Here is a 15329-nt window from a genome sequence, read left to right as displayed (position 1 = left end):
AAAACCACTCAAAAGTTGCTGGAAACTGAGAGGTTGAAATGTGTAGGAGGGACATTTGTATTCAATGTGAAGCATGTGAAGCATTCAATTTAGCAGCATTCACTCCTTGTACACACTTTTGAGTTAAGTCCATTGAAAACAATGTGATCAAGGACACAGTTCTACCTCTGAAGATCTGGCACAGCTGTGTGCCTGCTTATCCTGTTGATAAGTACCCCCACCTCGCCCTTCTCTGCCTAAGGAAATCCGGGGTCCTAACAGATCCGCATAACATTGCTTAAGCCTACTCTCTTAACTCAAGCCTCGTCGCTTCTTCAAATATACACCTTTACATTAGTTTTAAGAATGCTCTATAACTATTCAGCTTCATTCTACTAACATTCCAAATAATAGTTCCTTCCTCCTTTAGTGTGATCTCTTCCATTTTATATTTTGTGGACAGTGTATAATTGTAAAAGAATTGAAAAATTGGATTTGATAAATCTCTCTCTAAATTACCTCTCCTTTAAGATCTTCTTTAAAATGCACTTCATTGGTCAACTGTTTAGTTCACCTATTAGTTAACCTTAATACTTCCTAATTTTTGTGCATATTTTTCTAAGGCTTCTTTAGGATATCATCCTTTTTTAATATATTGTATATTCTAATAAAATATTTGTAAACTTATGACTTATTTATGCATTAAATTAAATTCCAACAACAAAGTTTCGATTTTCTACTTTTCAATTATCACCAGGTAGCTTACTTTCATACTTTATTATTTGAAACTATATTCATATCTAATTAACAGTTCCTTTCAAATAAAGTGAGCTATAACAACAAAATTATGTCAACATGTTGCATTTTTGATATCATTTTAAATATATGTATCATGCCCCTAAAATATTCATATTAACTATTTTGCTGACATAATTAGTGATCTTACTTGCACAAAATGTCTAATGATGATTGCTTGGTAAACACTTGTATCACATCTAGGATTTATTTTAAAATAACTCTTTGACCTCAGAATTATTGTGCATCTGAAAAATTATAAAGAAGATAATTTGACATTCAATCATAATTAATGTCAGCATGTTGATTAGGGTTTTAATTAAATCAAATAAATATTAAATCACTAATTCCTGCTTGTGTTTTGTTTCTTGCAGTCCATCCTTCAAGTGTTTGCTTCACTCCCTGTTTTTCCCATAAAGCAATCCTACTATCACCCTCTTCATTCAGGAACATCCAACAGTTAACCACTGTGCTCTCTCTGCTGAAAGTGAATTGTAGAGATCGAACAGGAAAAATAACAAGAGATGATGTGAAGGGAGGAAATTTGATAAAGGTGACTATCAAGCCAAGTAAGCTGGTGGGATAAAATATAATATTAAAATTTGTACAAACTATTCAGAAATAATGTTCCTGCCCCACCACCATTATAATTTCCTTGGAACACAAGAACACCCACACCACATCCAGTTTGTAGTTAAGTATCTTCCATGTTCTTCATCTGATACAACAGGGCATCTGCACTCCCCAAAACAGAGTTATATAACTTACTAATGTTCTAAGCTTTGAGACAATTTGGCCAAAGTCATTTGCTGCATGCCTGAAAATGTCATAGTCCACTGCCTCATTTATTCAATGCACAGAAGCCATTTAAACTCAGCTGTCATATTCTGACACACATTGTTTGATTTCTTCTTAAAATCTGATCCAGGATAACAACTCAACTGTTCATTTGAATTCTTTAGGCATTCTCTGTACAATCCACACATGGTCAAATCAACACTGAGGAAGGAAGTGACAAGAATAGAAACACACATAAAGTAGGGGGTAAGCGGCAACCTGTGTGTGCTGAATAAATAAAGATGCACAGAGAAAGTACATTGGAAGAGTCATTTTATAGTCAGCAGTTTCAATATTTCAGAGCCAACTCCAGTCAGCAGTCTGATCTCTGAAAAAATCTTCCTTTTGAATAAGACCTTGTAACCAACAAGGGTTTGTATTCTCCATGGTCTTGTGCCTTTCTCCATACAAACTCATTCTGGATTGATGGAACAAGATGAAATAGCTTGGGAATCACATATTTCAAAATGAAATAGAAGAAAGCCATTCAGTCCGTCAAGGCTTAGACCAATTGCATCATCCTTATTCTCTCATTTATTTCCCTGCAATTCATTCTGTCTCACATACCCGTTAACTCCTCCTTGATTTTCCTACTACCTTTCTACAGCTGGGTTAATTTAAATTGGCATATTAATTTCCCAACTTGCATCTCTTTGGGACATGGGATGCAACAGGAGCTCATAGGAGAAGACCACATGATCACAGGAAGAACGCACAAACTCCGCACAGACAGCACCAGAGGTCAGGATTGAACCTGGGTTGTTGGAGCTGTGAAGCAACAGTTCTACCTGCTACACCACTGTGTCACCCTACCTCACCATCTGTTGACCTGTCTTTCATAATTTAATATTGACTTCAACCAGGTGTGCATTGAAGCAGAAATGTTATTCTCTTTGCTGATCTTTCACCTGGCTGTACTGCAGAAATAATGTATTAATCTTCACTTTTAGAATATTACTGCCTTCAGTTTTCTGGTATTCACTAACTGAATAATGTGAGTATTCAGTACAGTGTTATGCAAACAAAATCTGACCACTATGCACAATGCCCTTTCTATCTCTGGCATTTGTGGTTATTATGTCAAATTAAATTATGCTTTAATTGGTGTCTAATTAGTATGATATGCTTTGTTTAATGGACATATAATAATTGTTTTTGTATTCAAGTAATTATACATTACAAATATATTCCAAAAGCCTGTTTAAAACAAGATTAGTTCTAAATCCTACAATAACAGCAATGCCATTTATTTTCCTTTGTTCCAATGAGCTTCCTTTTTCCATAACTCTGTAAGGTTCCAGTTTCATGTTCTTATTCTGTTCTTTGAGTGCTGGCTGTGTTGAGAGTATTCTGGACATTGCGCTGTAGGATAACTGTTAATGATTGACCATGGGAGAGAGCAAGAACCAAGTCCACAATTCACAAAGGAAGATGGTTATGATTGTCTCTCAATTATCTCATTCTTAGGATATTACTGCAGGAATTCCTCAGGCAATGTCCCAGGTTCAACCATCTTCAGCTCCCTCCTTAATGGCCATACCTTTCTCATGAAGTTAGGTGTAGGATTCTCACTGATAATTGCTTTGTGTTCCATTCCATTTGCAGTTTTCATATTATGAGAATGCCCATGTCCTGGCAAGTAGTGCACATGCCACATGAGGAGATGTCAATAACCATGTCCAATCATTTCTCTCTGACATTCAATGGCCTCATTATCACTGAGTTTCCTAACATGAAGGCTGTGAGGGGTGTGGAGGGAAGTAGCCACCATTGATTGAAAATTTAACGTATTAAAACAGATAAATATCATGGCTTTAAGGGCAAGTCTGTGATTACATTGTAGCAAAATCCAAAAGTTGTTTAAATTTGGATATTTCAGTCTACTTCTCTGTTAATGACCAGCCAGATTCATGACTTTACAATACATTGATTTTATTCAGCCCAAAAGGGAATCATTTATATTGGAGAGTCACATTTTTGCAGGTAGAATTTTGGAATCTCTCCTCATTAGAAACTCTTCCCTGAGCCTTTCTAACCACTTTCTCTCTCCCCTCCCCATCTACCTAACTACCTACCTGTCTTTCTGTCTGTCAGTCTGGAAGTCTGTCAGTCAATCTTTCATCTCTCTCTCTCTCTCCTCTCTCTCTCCCTTCTCTCTCCTTTTGGTTTCACTACGCCTTGACCCCTGGCTCACCATGCCTCAATCTTCTGGATTGACAGTTACTATACCTGGTTTATCAATAAGGCACACTACCAGTTGAAAAACAGCGCCAGACCTTTGTCCTTGGCTGATTACACTAGAAGCAAGTAAATAATTGAGACATCACATTGTACTCCTCTGCCAACATTCAGTTGCGCTGAAGCCAGTTGTTGAGTTGGCATCACTGTTCAGTAGCCTAGTACAAGAATGCAGGACAATAAGTAAATGGTATACAAATGTTACAGTGCATTTATAGCAGTAACTGAAAAAGATCTTCTAATGATGCTTTGTTTGGTTTTGTACAACCTCCTGAACTGAATCAGGAAGGATTCAGCCAGCATCAGTACTGACTAATGAACAAGCTCTTACTAACAATGGTTAACCTTGGCCAGAGGCTGCACCAGATCTGCAAGTAATTGAGAACAAATCCGCCCTGATCTGGGAATCCAAAGACTCTGTTCTGGGTAAAATAATTGCCCTTTTGGAAAGCATATATGGTCAAACATATGCAACGTCTCATCAGCAGTTGATCTAATTGGGCCACAAAGTAAGGACAGTGTTTGCTGTGCAATGATTTATCCTTTTGGATGTCTACATCACTTCACCAATGCTCCAAGGATTAAAGCGGAGTGTCTGAAACGAAGTAAGATGAAGAATGAGCTTTAGGAATTAGCAGATTACTCATGCTAATAAGAATTGACACAATATTATATTTCTCTTCTTTACACGCAATTTGATGTTAATTGGCATTAATTGGACAGTATGCTTCTAATCTGAGGGAAGAGCAGAGTAGCCAAGTGATAGGAAATGTTACAAAGTTGCCTGAGCAATGTTCTTTTAACTTATTATTAGCCTCGAATGTCTTGTTATGACACAAAATAAGACAGGAAATTCAGACTTGACACTAAGTGCAAAAATGGAGAAAGACAAGACAGAAATGGGCACATAAAAAACAATGAAAAGCCCCAAGGTACCAAAGACAGCATACTTCAAAGAACATTCTGTCATTTTATTTAATTGGTATCATTTTTCTGGGAAAAGCTGTCAACTGAGTAAGTCAAAGGAGATTTGATATCTGGTGTATCTGAACTCAGTAATGCACAATGCCCAGCACTGAACATATTGCAAAACACATAACAGAAAGCTGGATGTTTGAGGGTGGACAACATGTAAACTTATGCATGAAGTGACAATTCTTCATTTTCTCAAAAAGATTAGTTGTTTCCCCTCCCCACTCCAAAGAAAATTACAAAACAGTCAAGGGGAATCTCTGAAGTTAATGAGTTCAAGTTCTATTCTATAAACTTGAGCAGAATATCATGACTGACATCCCAGTGCATGCTGAATTGAGAGAGGTGCTATCCTTCATATGAAATGTTAAGCCAGGACTTGTCTCCAGTCTTAGAAGTAAGTAAATATTACACAACTTTATTAGAGGAATAGAGATATTCCACTTGGAGTACTGGTCAATATTTATTCCTCAATCAGTATAATTAAAAAAACAAACTATCTGGTCATTTTTCTTATTGCTGTGGTAGGAACTTGCTGTTTGCAGTAGGGTCCTAACTGTTCTGCCTGCCAGTGGTGAATTTCATTGGCTCTAAAGCACATTGGATCTTCATGGGCTCATCACAGATGCTATATAAATGCATGCCTTTTTTTCCTGGAAGATATATTTTTGAACATTTTTAATAAGTATTGTCGGATCTGGTTATTTTAGAATCCACAGGTTCTTTCAGGAGTCCAGGAATGAGTTGAAAACAAGTTGGTGTTTCACAAAGTTTTCTTGGGAAAATTTAAAACAAAGAAACAGTCACAGAGCACATGGCACTGGCTTTGATGAGCCGAGACAAAGGGAACAAAAGATGAGCTCAAGCCAAGGGGGAGGAAGAGCAACAGAGAGATTAACAGAAAGAGACACCTTTTATACCTGAGATAAGAGATGCTCTTTAGCTAACAATAGTCTAATCAGGAAACCTATTAGATACTTGTGGCCAAACCAACCCATGAAAAAAACACATATTCACCTGATGGATGGACCAATAAGCTAGTAAGCGGCCATTCCTTGTGCTGCCACTTGAGGTGTATTAAGCATTATACATGTTTAAAAAACTAAGTAAAGCAGTCGAATCCAACAGTATCTTTTGAAAGTGGGGTGATAATGACAGAATTCACCTCTTAGATATAAAATAAATATATATGGTAAATTTAAGGATATAGAGATACAGTGACAAGGGGAAAACGTTACTGGCTACAAGTTGAGTTAGCGACCTCTGTGCCTGAATTACTTATATATGCTCTCATTCCTGCTCAGGGTGATTTATCTTTAAATATTAAAAATTACCCCAAATCATAAGTTACAGAACCTCTTTTTTTCCCAATTACTGATTTGTGCCTTTCAGATTTGGACTGACATTTGCTCAGAATACTGTGGCACAAAGGCTTCGTCTCCTATGCCTTCAAATCAAGGCACTAGTCATCGAAAATGCATTGGGCTTGAACTACAAGTCTGAACCCAGTTGCTTTGCTTGCCTCTGTGCCAATGATCTGCACTGATTGGAATGGAAGGACAGCAATAATCCAGCTGTTTTGTCAGGTCTGATGAAACCTCTCCAAAAATTCCTGCAAGAAGGCCTTCAAGTCCCACAGATTGTCTTCCCAATGGTCTAAGATAAACATCTTCTTTTGGGCTCCAGTCAATAGCATCTATTCAGCAGCTTGGATCTTGGATGGTGGAAAATAAATTTGGGTGTCAAAATATGAGTCATTCATTGAAGGATACCTAGCCTCTGACCTGTTCCTGTACCGTGGTTTCAGTGCCCCACCATTGCTGAAGAAAGCATTTGTATGCTTTCTTTGTTTCCCAACACTTTTCCATTGTTCAAAGCTTTTGTAGTCTAGGTGTAATAGTGCACTGTCCAACTTAAGAAAGGGTACTTCATCATTGACCTTCCTTCCACTATAAGGGGATATTCACTGATGTTCAGTTCCATCAGGAATGAAACAGTCAATGTCTGCTTGCACCATGACCCCTAAAACATTCAGGCAATGGTTGCTAAATGGCAAGTAAGATTTGCACTATTCAAGTGCCAGGCAATGACCAAGGGATTGTCGAACCATCGACCTTTGACATTCAATTGCATTACCATCATTGGATCTCCCAACAACAACATCCTGGGCATCACCATTGACCAGAAACTCAACCAGACCACAAAATGTCATGGCTACAAGAGCAGGTCAGAGGCTGGATATCCTGCACTTTCTGACAACTTGAAGCTTTTTCTACTTCCCAGAAGGAAAAACGTGATTGAAAATTCTCCACTTCACTGGATGTGCAGCTCCAACAGCCGTCAGGAAGATTAACACCCTTCAGCCTGCTTAATTTGTATCTTTTCCATGCTAAACATTAATTCCCTCCATCACCAGTAGACTGTGGTTGCGTTGAGAATCATCTGGAAAATGCATTCCGGGTACTCACCTAGGCTATTCCAATAGCACATCCCAAATCTATGACCTCTACCACCAAGAATAATAAGGGTACCTTCACCATATGGGTTACAGTGGTTCAAGAAGGTAGGTCACCATCACTTTCACAAGGACAATTACGGATGTGCAATAAATGCTGACCTTGACAACAATTCCCAGATCCAATAAAAACTGATCAAAAAGAAAGTAACGAAATGTAAATTCAGTCAAGAAACAGCATGCCACTTAACAATCTTTTAATATGTGTAGGCTAGGTGCTGTATTCACAAGTAAAGAAAATGTCAATGTGGTTTATTGTCCAAGAATAGTAGAACATATAGAAAATATGAATTTCTATTGTGTAGAGGGACAGAAATCATACCATGTTACACTTAGCTGAAATTTAAGATTCTGTTCTCCTTTGTTCTGCAGACAAAATTAATATCCTTATCATTGGGCTGCAGACTACAATAAAGTATTGTTCTGCTAGTTTGTTTTGGGCCTCACCCTGGCATTGGAGAAGGTCGAGGATGGATGGATCAATGCGTGAACGGGAACGGGAATGGGAGTTGAAATGGCATGCAGCTGGGAGCTTGGGATGGCCATTGCAGACAGAGTTCAGGTGCTCTGCAAACCGATGGCTGAGTTTGTGCTTGGTCTCACTGATATGGAGGAGGCCACACTGGGAGCACCGAATGCAGTGGAGGAGGTTTGAGGAGGTGCATGTGAATCTTTTCGTCACCTGGAAGAGGTGTTCAGATCCTTGGATGGTAGTGAGGGAGGAGGTGTAGGGACAGGTGCTACACCTCCTACGGTTGCAGGTGAATGTGCCAAGGCTTATTGTGGGCATGGTGGGGATGAGCGGACCAGGGAATAACAAAGAGAGTGGTCCTTGCAGCAGATGGAAAGAGGTGGGGAGGGGAAGATGTGGCTCGTGGTGGGATCACATTGTAGCTGGCAGAAATGATAATGTGCTAGATGCGGAAGCTGGTGGGGTGAATGGTAAGGACTAGGGGAACTCGATCATTGTTCTGTTTGGAGGAAAGAGGGATGACAGGAGAATAATACGTAGGTCTGAATACTCTCTCTATTACTTCAAATGTCATCTATCGGAAAGGCTGGACTAATTCTGGATAGTCATTACATGTTTCTGTCTGTTATGAAGTTATTTCAAATAGTTTGCAATAATTTCAGCCAACAATTTTTCATTGAAATTCTTTTCTACTACCTTCTGAGAGTCTTGAGTATGGGATGTGCAGTAAACTGACTATATATAATTCCCTCAATAAATCTCAGCAGATTAGATAGACATGAGACCAGCTTTACACAAAACCATGCTGAATCTCAATCACATACATTTCTTGCAGTCAGATGTCCTCTTCCAGATTGTGGGCTGAGACAATTGTACTCCCAAAAGCTGCTAAATTCACTGTTGCCTTCAGATGTCCATTTATTTCACTACCTCCCATCTTCTAGCACTATCTCCCAAACCAGTGAATTTTGATGGATGTGTAGCGGTTAGCTACACACTACAAAATGAAGACACAGAGTCGCTGGTTGGAAATCAGAAGTCAAATGAACGACAGGGGCGCGGTGCGCCTTTAATATCCCAAAAGTTCCCACGCTACAGTTCCCGCGCTGATGTCACACGCGGGTCACCTGACCTTCCCGTGCGCAGGCTTTCCTAGCCCAACGATGGGGAAGAAGGAAGGCCCTGCGCCATCTTGGATCAGGGCCTCCGACGATGTTCACGATGTCGGGAGCCGGTTCGATGCCGGTGCAGTGAGTCGCTACATAACCCACCCCCTCAGAACTGGCAATACCGTCGCGAAAACCAGAATTAAATAAACTATGACTTGGGTGGCCTGCCCCTGCGCCGTGCTCGCTGGACCACCACGGGTTGGTCCAAGTCTAAGTGAGCCGGCTTCAGCCGGTCAATCGTAAACACCTCCTCGCGCCCCCCCAATGTCCAGCACCAACGTAGACCCATTGTTCCTGATGACCCAGAATAGCCCTTCGTACAGCTGTTGCAGCGGTGATCGGTGCGCACCCGTCCTGATGAAGACAAACTTATAGTCTTGGAAGGAAGTCGGCATACGGGTCGGGGCCTGTCTGTGTCGTGAGGTGGGAATCGGGGCCAGGTTTCCAAGCCGCTCGCGCAGCCGGTCGAGCGCCGCGGCAGGTTCTTCCTCTGGCCCCCAAGGGGCTGGTAGGAACTCGCCCGGGACGACTAAGGGCGTTCTGTAGACCATCTCCGTAGATGAGGCATGCAGGTCCTCTTTTGGAGTGGTGCGTATTCCCAGCAGGACCCAGGGGAGTTCGTCTACCCAGTTGGGCCCCTTAAGGGGGCCATGAGTGCCGACTTCAGGTGGCGATGGAACCTCTCCACCAGCCCATTGGATTGCGGGTGATAGGCGGTGGTGAGGTGGATCCGGAAACCCCACAAGTCAGCCATGGCAGACCACAGGCCAGAGGTGAATTGAGCTCCCCCGTCTGAGTTGATATGTATGGGGACACTGAAACGGGCCACCCAAGATGACAAAAGGGCCCGTGCGCAGGACTGGGTGGAGGTGTCTGAGAGGGGAATAGCTTCAGGCCAACGGGTAAAACAGTCGACGATCGTGAGGAGGTACCACACTCCTCGGGAGACTGGGAGGGGCCTGACCAGGTCGACATGGATATGGTCGAACCTCCGGCGGGTAGGTTGAAAATCCTGCAGGGGGGGCCTTGATGTGCTGCTGTACATTTGAGGTCTGGCAGTGAGTGCAGGACTGGGCCCATTCAGAAACCTGTTTACGCAGGCCATGACAGACAAACTTGTCTGACACCTACGGACCGTAGTCCGGATGGATGGGTGTGCAAGGCCGTGGATGGCATCAAACACCCGTCGGCGCCAGGCAGCTGGGACGACGGGGCAGGGTCTACCTGTGGAGATATCGCAGAGCAGGGTACGCTCATCGGGGCCTACCAGTAGGTCTTGCAGTTGCAGGCCCGAGACTGCGATGCGATAGCTGGGTATCTCCATGTCCGTTCGCTGTGCCTCCGCCAAGGCGCCGAAATCCACCCCCGGGACAAAACTTGGATGGTGGGCCATGACAGTGCATCTGCGACCACGTTCTCTTTCCCAGACAGATGGCAGACGTCAGTGGTGAACTCTGAGATGTACGACAAGTGCCGCTGCTGACCAGGGATCTGAGACATTGTTGAAGGCGAAGGTCAATGGCTTGTGGTTGGTGAAAGCTGTAAACGGCCTACCCTCCAAGAAGTATTGGAAGTGTCTGATGGCCAGGTACAACGCCAACAGCTCGCGGTCGAAGGCGCTATATTTGAGCTCTGGCGGTCGAAGGTGCCTGTTGAAGAACGCCAGTGGTTGCCAACGCCCTTCGATAAGCTGTTCTAGAACGCCTCTGACCGCTGTGCTGGAGGCGTCGACCGTGAGGACAGTCGGGACATCCGTGCGAGGATGCACCAATGTGACCGCATCCACCAAGGCCTGCTTGGTTTTGACGAACGCGGTGTGAGCCTCTTCTGACCAAACAATGTCCTTGCTTCTGCCTGACAGGAGAGCAAACAACGGGCGCATGATGCGGGCCGTGGATGATATGAACCGGTGATAAAAGTTTACCATACTGAGGAATTCCTGCAGGCCCTTGATGGAGGTGGGTCTGACGAAATGGCGGATGGCATTGACCTCCGCAGGCAGGGGCGTGGCGCCGTGTTTGTCGATCCGATGGCCCAGGAAATCGATTGTCTCCAGCCCGAATTGGCACTTGGCTGGGCTGATGGTCAGGCCGAAATCCCTCAGGCGAGAAAAGAGTTGGCAGAGGTGCATGAAATGTTCCTGGCGGCTGTTGCTGGCGATCAAGATGTCGTTGAGGTATATGAAGGCAAAGTCAAGGTCGCGCCCGACCACGTCCATCAGTCGTTGGAAGGACTGAGCAGCGTTCTTGAGACCAAAGGGCATCCTGACGAATTCAAAAAGGCTGAAATGTGTGATCAGCACCATCTTCGGAATGTCGTCCGGATGCACCAGGATCTGGTGATACCCGCGGACGAGGTCGACCTTGGAAAAAATGGACCACCCATGCAGGTTGGCAGCAAAGTCCTGAATGTGCGGCACGGGGTACCGGTCTGGGGTAGTAATGTCGTTGAAGTGTCGGTAATTGCCACAGGGTCGCCAGCCTCCGGCTGCCTTGGGGATCATGTGTAGCGGAGAGGCCCATGGGTTGTCCGACCTGCGGATGATCCCCAGCTCCTCCGTGTTTTTGAATTCCTCTTTCGCGAGGCAGAGCTTGTCTGGGGGTAGCCGCTGGGCGTGGGCGTGGAGGAGAGGGCCCTGGGTGGGGATGTGATGCTGGATGCCGTGCTTGGGCAAGGTGGTGGAGAACTGAGGTGTTAGTACTGACGGGAACTCTGCCAGGACCCTGGCAAACTCGTTGGTCGACGTGGTGACAGAGTCGAGGTGTGGGGCCGGTAGCTAGGCCTCACCCAATAAGAATGTTTGGAAGGTCCTGGCATGTACCAAACGCTTACCCTGCATGTCAACCAGCAGACTGTTGGCGCGAAGGAAGTCTGCCCCAAGGAGTGGTTGCGCGATGGCGGCCAGGATGAACATCCAAGTAAAGTTGCAGGTGCCGCACTGGAGGTGTACCAAATGGGTGCCAGAAGTCTGAATGGCACTGCCGTTGGCAGCTCTGAGGGCGGATCCTGGTGTACAGTTGCGAGTCTCACGGCTGTTGGGAGGCATGTCGCTGACTTCGGCTCCGGTGTCCACTAGGAACTCACGTCCGGAATGCCTGTCCCACACATGCAAGAGGCTATCCGGGTGGCCAGCCGCCATAGCTATCAGCGGCGGCTGGCTCTGGCATTTCCTGGAAACCTGCATGGTGGCCGGCATCTGTGGGCGTCAGCGCCCCACCACTGGTGGTAGAAACACTCTTGGTCAGTCGGTGTCTCAGACCTGGTGGCAGGTGGGGTGTGTTTGATTGCCAGGTCTGGCCTGCTGGGCCGCTGGGTACGTGGCGTGGCAACGCGCTGGATGGATGCCCCACTCTCCTTTATCGCCCGCCAAAGGACATCCACCCAGGCGGCCACCTTCCAGGGGTCTCTGAAATCGGCATCCGCCAGGAGCAGGTGGATGTCGTCGGGTAACTGCTCCAGGAAGATCTGCTCAAACAGCAGGCAGGGTTTATGCCCATCTGCCAGGGCCAACCTTTTGTTCATCAGCGCTGAGGGGGGTCTGTCGCCCAACCCATCGAGGTGGAGGAGGCGGGAGGCCCGCTTGCGTTAGGAAAGGCCGAAAGTCTTGAGAAGGAGGGTCTTGAACTTATCATACTTCTCCTCCTTCGGGGGCGCCTGGATGAAATCCTCGACCTGGGCTGCGGTGTCCTGGTCGAGGGCGCTCACCACGTAATAGTACTTGGTGTCATCCCTGGTGATCTGGCGAATCTGGAACTGGGCCTCGGAGTGGTCGAGCGGGCTTTCCTAGCCCAACGATGGGGAAGAAGGAGGGGCCCGCTCCATCTTGGATTGGGGCCTCCAACGACGCTCGCGATGTTGGGAGCCAGTTCGATGCTGGTGCGGTGAGTCGCTACAGGTGATTATTTACATCATAATTTTAATCTTCTGAGTTATTTCTCTTAATACTTTCAAGTGGAATCCACACATCAGTAAAAATTCTTCTGAGATTAATTGCATTATCTTATCCATGGCCATACTTATCTTGAAGGGAATATAAGTAAATCTAATGCTTTCATTAATCCTTAGCCATCTTCATTTCCATATAATACTAATTTGGCACTTTTACATGTTCATAATGGCTTACTACTGTCCGACCAAAATCTGTTAATAATTATGTTCCTCTTCTTTTACCGTTCCTTTTGTTATTTATTTAAAAATAAAACATTCCAATATGCATTCACGCCACTTTCATACACTCTTTTTGAAGATTGTGATTTTATTGGTCTCTTTTGCTGGCTTTCTCTCAAGCTTTCAATTCTTACTCTTCACCATTATTCACTCTTGTGCCAGAGGTCTCTTTCATTTCATTACTGACACAAACTGATCTTGTAACCCCTGGCCATATTATCCAGAATTATCCCTTTTGTGTTTATCAAATATTAAAAAAACTTTATTGAGTGATTTCTATTGTTGATATCAAGTAAATTTTTCTCTTATTCTGTTCTAGGCAGTTCTTTCCTGATCCCAATGGCAGTGAGCTTTATTAAAGCCTACATAATTGTTTATCTCTCCCCTACAAATGTGATATCAAATTCAATAGTACTGTTTTATTCCCTTCATGGTTGATCACAAACAATAATGAACCAGTTCTGATTTATTGCCTGTTACTACATCAAACACCATCAGATTTTTTGTTGAGGCAAGACTGTATTTTTAGGTATTAAGGTAAACTTTATTGAATGCATTTTGTCAATCTATTTCAGTCACGTTGGTATTTCACTACCAATGTATATGCTGTATTTCTCTCCCACTACACAGCTTAGGCTTTCTGATTTTCTGCAGGTACTTATAATCCAAAGTTGATTGAGCATAGTTAGTTCCTTTATTTTATATCTGATTCTGTTAATTAAATCCACCCATGGAGATCCCATTATGCTGTGATTTATTGATGTTCTGTATTACTAGTAGTGTCACCCCATTCTTCTGTCTTGCTTTTCCTATTCTTTCTAAAATCCTGGGCCTAATCACATGACATTGTTTTTTTTTCTCTCAGCATTGTAGGATACAAAGTTGATACAATGTGGTCTCTTCTGTAATGGAGAAACCAAATGTAGATTGGGTGATCATTTTGTCTGCATGGTGACCCTGAGTTCCCTTGTGCCTGCCTCCAGCACTGTTATAATGAGACCTAATGCAAGCTTGAGGAACAATACCCTATCTTCCTTCTGGGCACATTGCAGATTCCAGTGCGCAATGTTGAATTTTCCAAGTTTAGGTAACTTGTTTTCCCTGTCTTTATCTATCAGTAATATTAGCTCATTTTCCCCCTCTCTGTTAGTACAGCCCATTCAGTTGTCTTGCAACATATTACTCTTTATTTGTCACCCGCCTATTGCCCCATTAACAGTCCATACCTACAGCAACACTGGTCTCACCTGAGCACAGATATTTCCTTTGTCTTATCCATCCTACCCCCACCTTCTGTGCAGCTTAGAAGTAACCCTTTCCCTCTTCCCAGCTCTGATAAAGCACAATTGACTTGAAATGTTAACTCTGTGTTTCTTTCCATAGAAGTTGACTGACCTACTGAGTGTTTCCAGCATTTTCTGCTTTCTCTGGGTCATTTCACCCCACTCTAGAAATTTGATCAAGAACATCATTAAGTGATTCACCCTTGTATGTCTGATAAAATTTTCACTGTCATCCTGGGATAATGTCATTCCTCATATAACATTCCTTTTGGAGCAAATTGGAGGGAGTTTAAATCCTGTGTGCCTGGAAGCGACTATCATTATGCACTTTCAGGATAACCATGTTTAACTAATAAAGCACAAGGCTGGAACTCCTAAAAAGGAAGACTTTTACCTTTTCTTGAATCTTTGGGATACCACCACCGCGACACCACTGACTCCCCCACTCCAGCTCATAATCTTGGTCCTGACCACGTGAGGCCAAGCCCCAACCCTCGGACCCTGTGGTCTTCCAGGCCCCCAACCTTCCAATTATCTCCAGACCCCTGATGATCCTGAATTTCCTTCAACCTTACAATGGTGCTGATCGATCCACTTTATGAGGTCTAAGCTCCCATTTACATCACCAACCCAGTGCCCAGACCAGATCCATCTGTCAGATCCCCTTCTCTTGGATATTTGTCTGCCCAAATCTATGACGCTGCCTTTCTCCTGAGCAGCATGTTCTCAACAAAGGTAAAGTCAATGCCCTTTGCTACTGAAATTGTAGCAGCGGCCCATGACTTAGGCATCTGTATCCAAGAATATATATGTCTTGATTTGACCTATACTGTGGTCAGATCTCTGTAATTGCTAACCTGGAATTTCCTTTTGTTGAACATGCTCTGTTCTGCTTTCTGGTC

Source organism: Pristis pectinata, chromosome 7, assembly GCF_009764475.1.
Source record: "Pristis pectinata isolate sPriPec2 chromosome 7, sPriPec2.1.pri, whole genome shotgun sequence".
Lineage (NCBI taxonomy): Eukaryota > Metazoa > Chordata > Chondrichthyes > Rhinopristiformes > Pristidae > Pristis > Pristis pectinata.
This window is presented reverse-complemented; position numbering follows the sequence as displayed.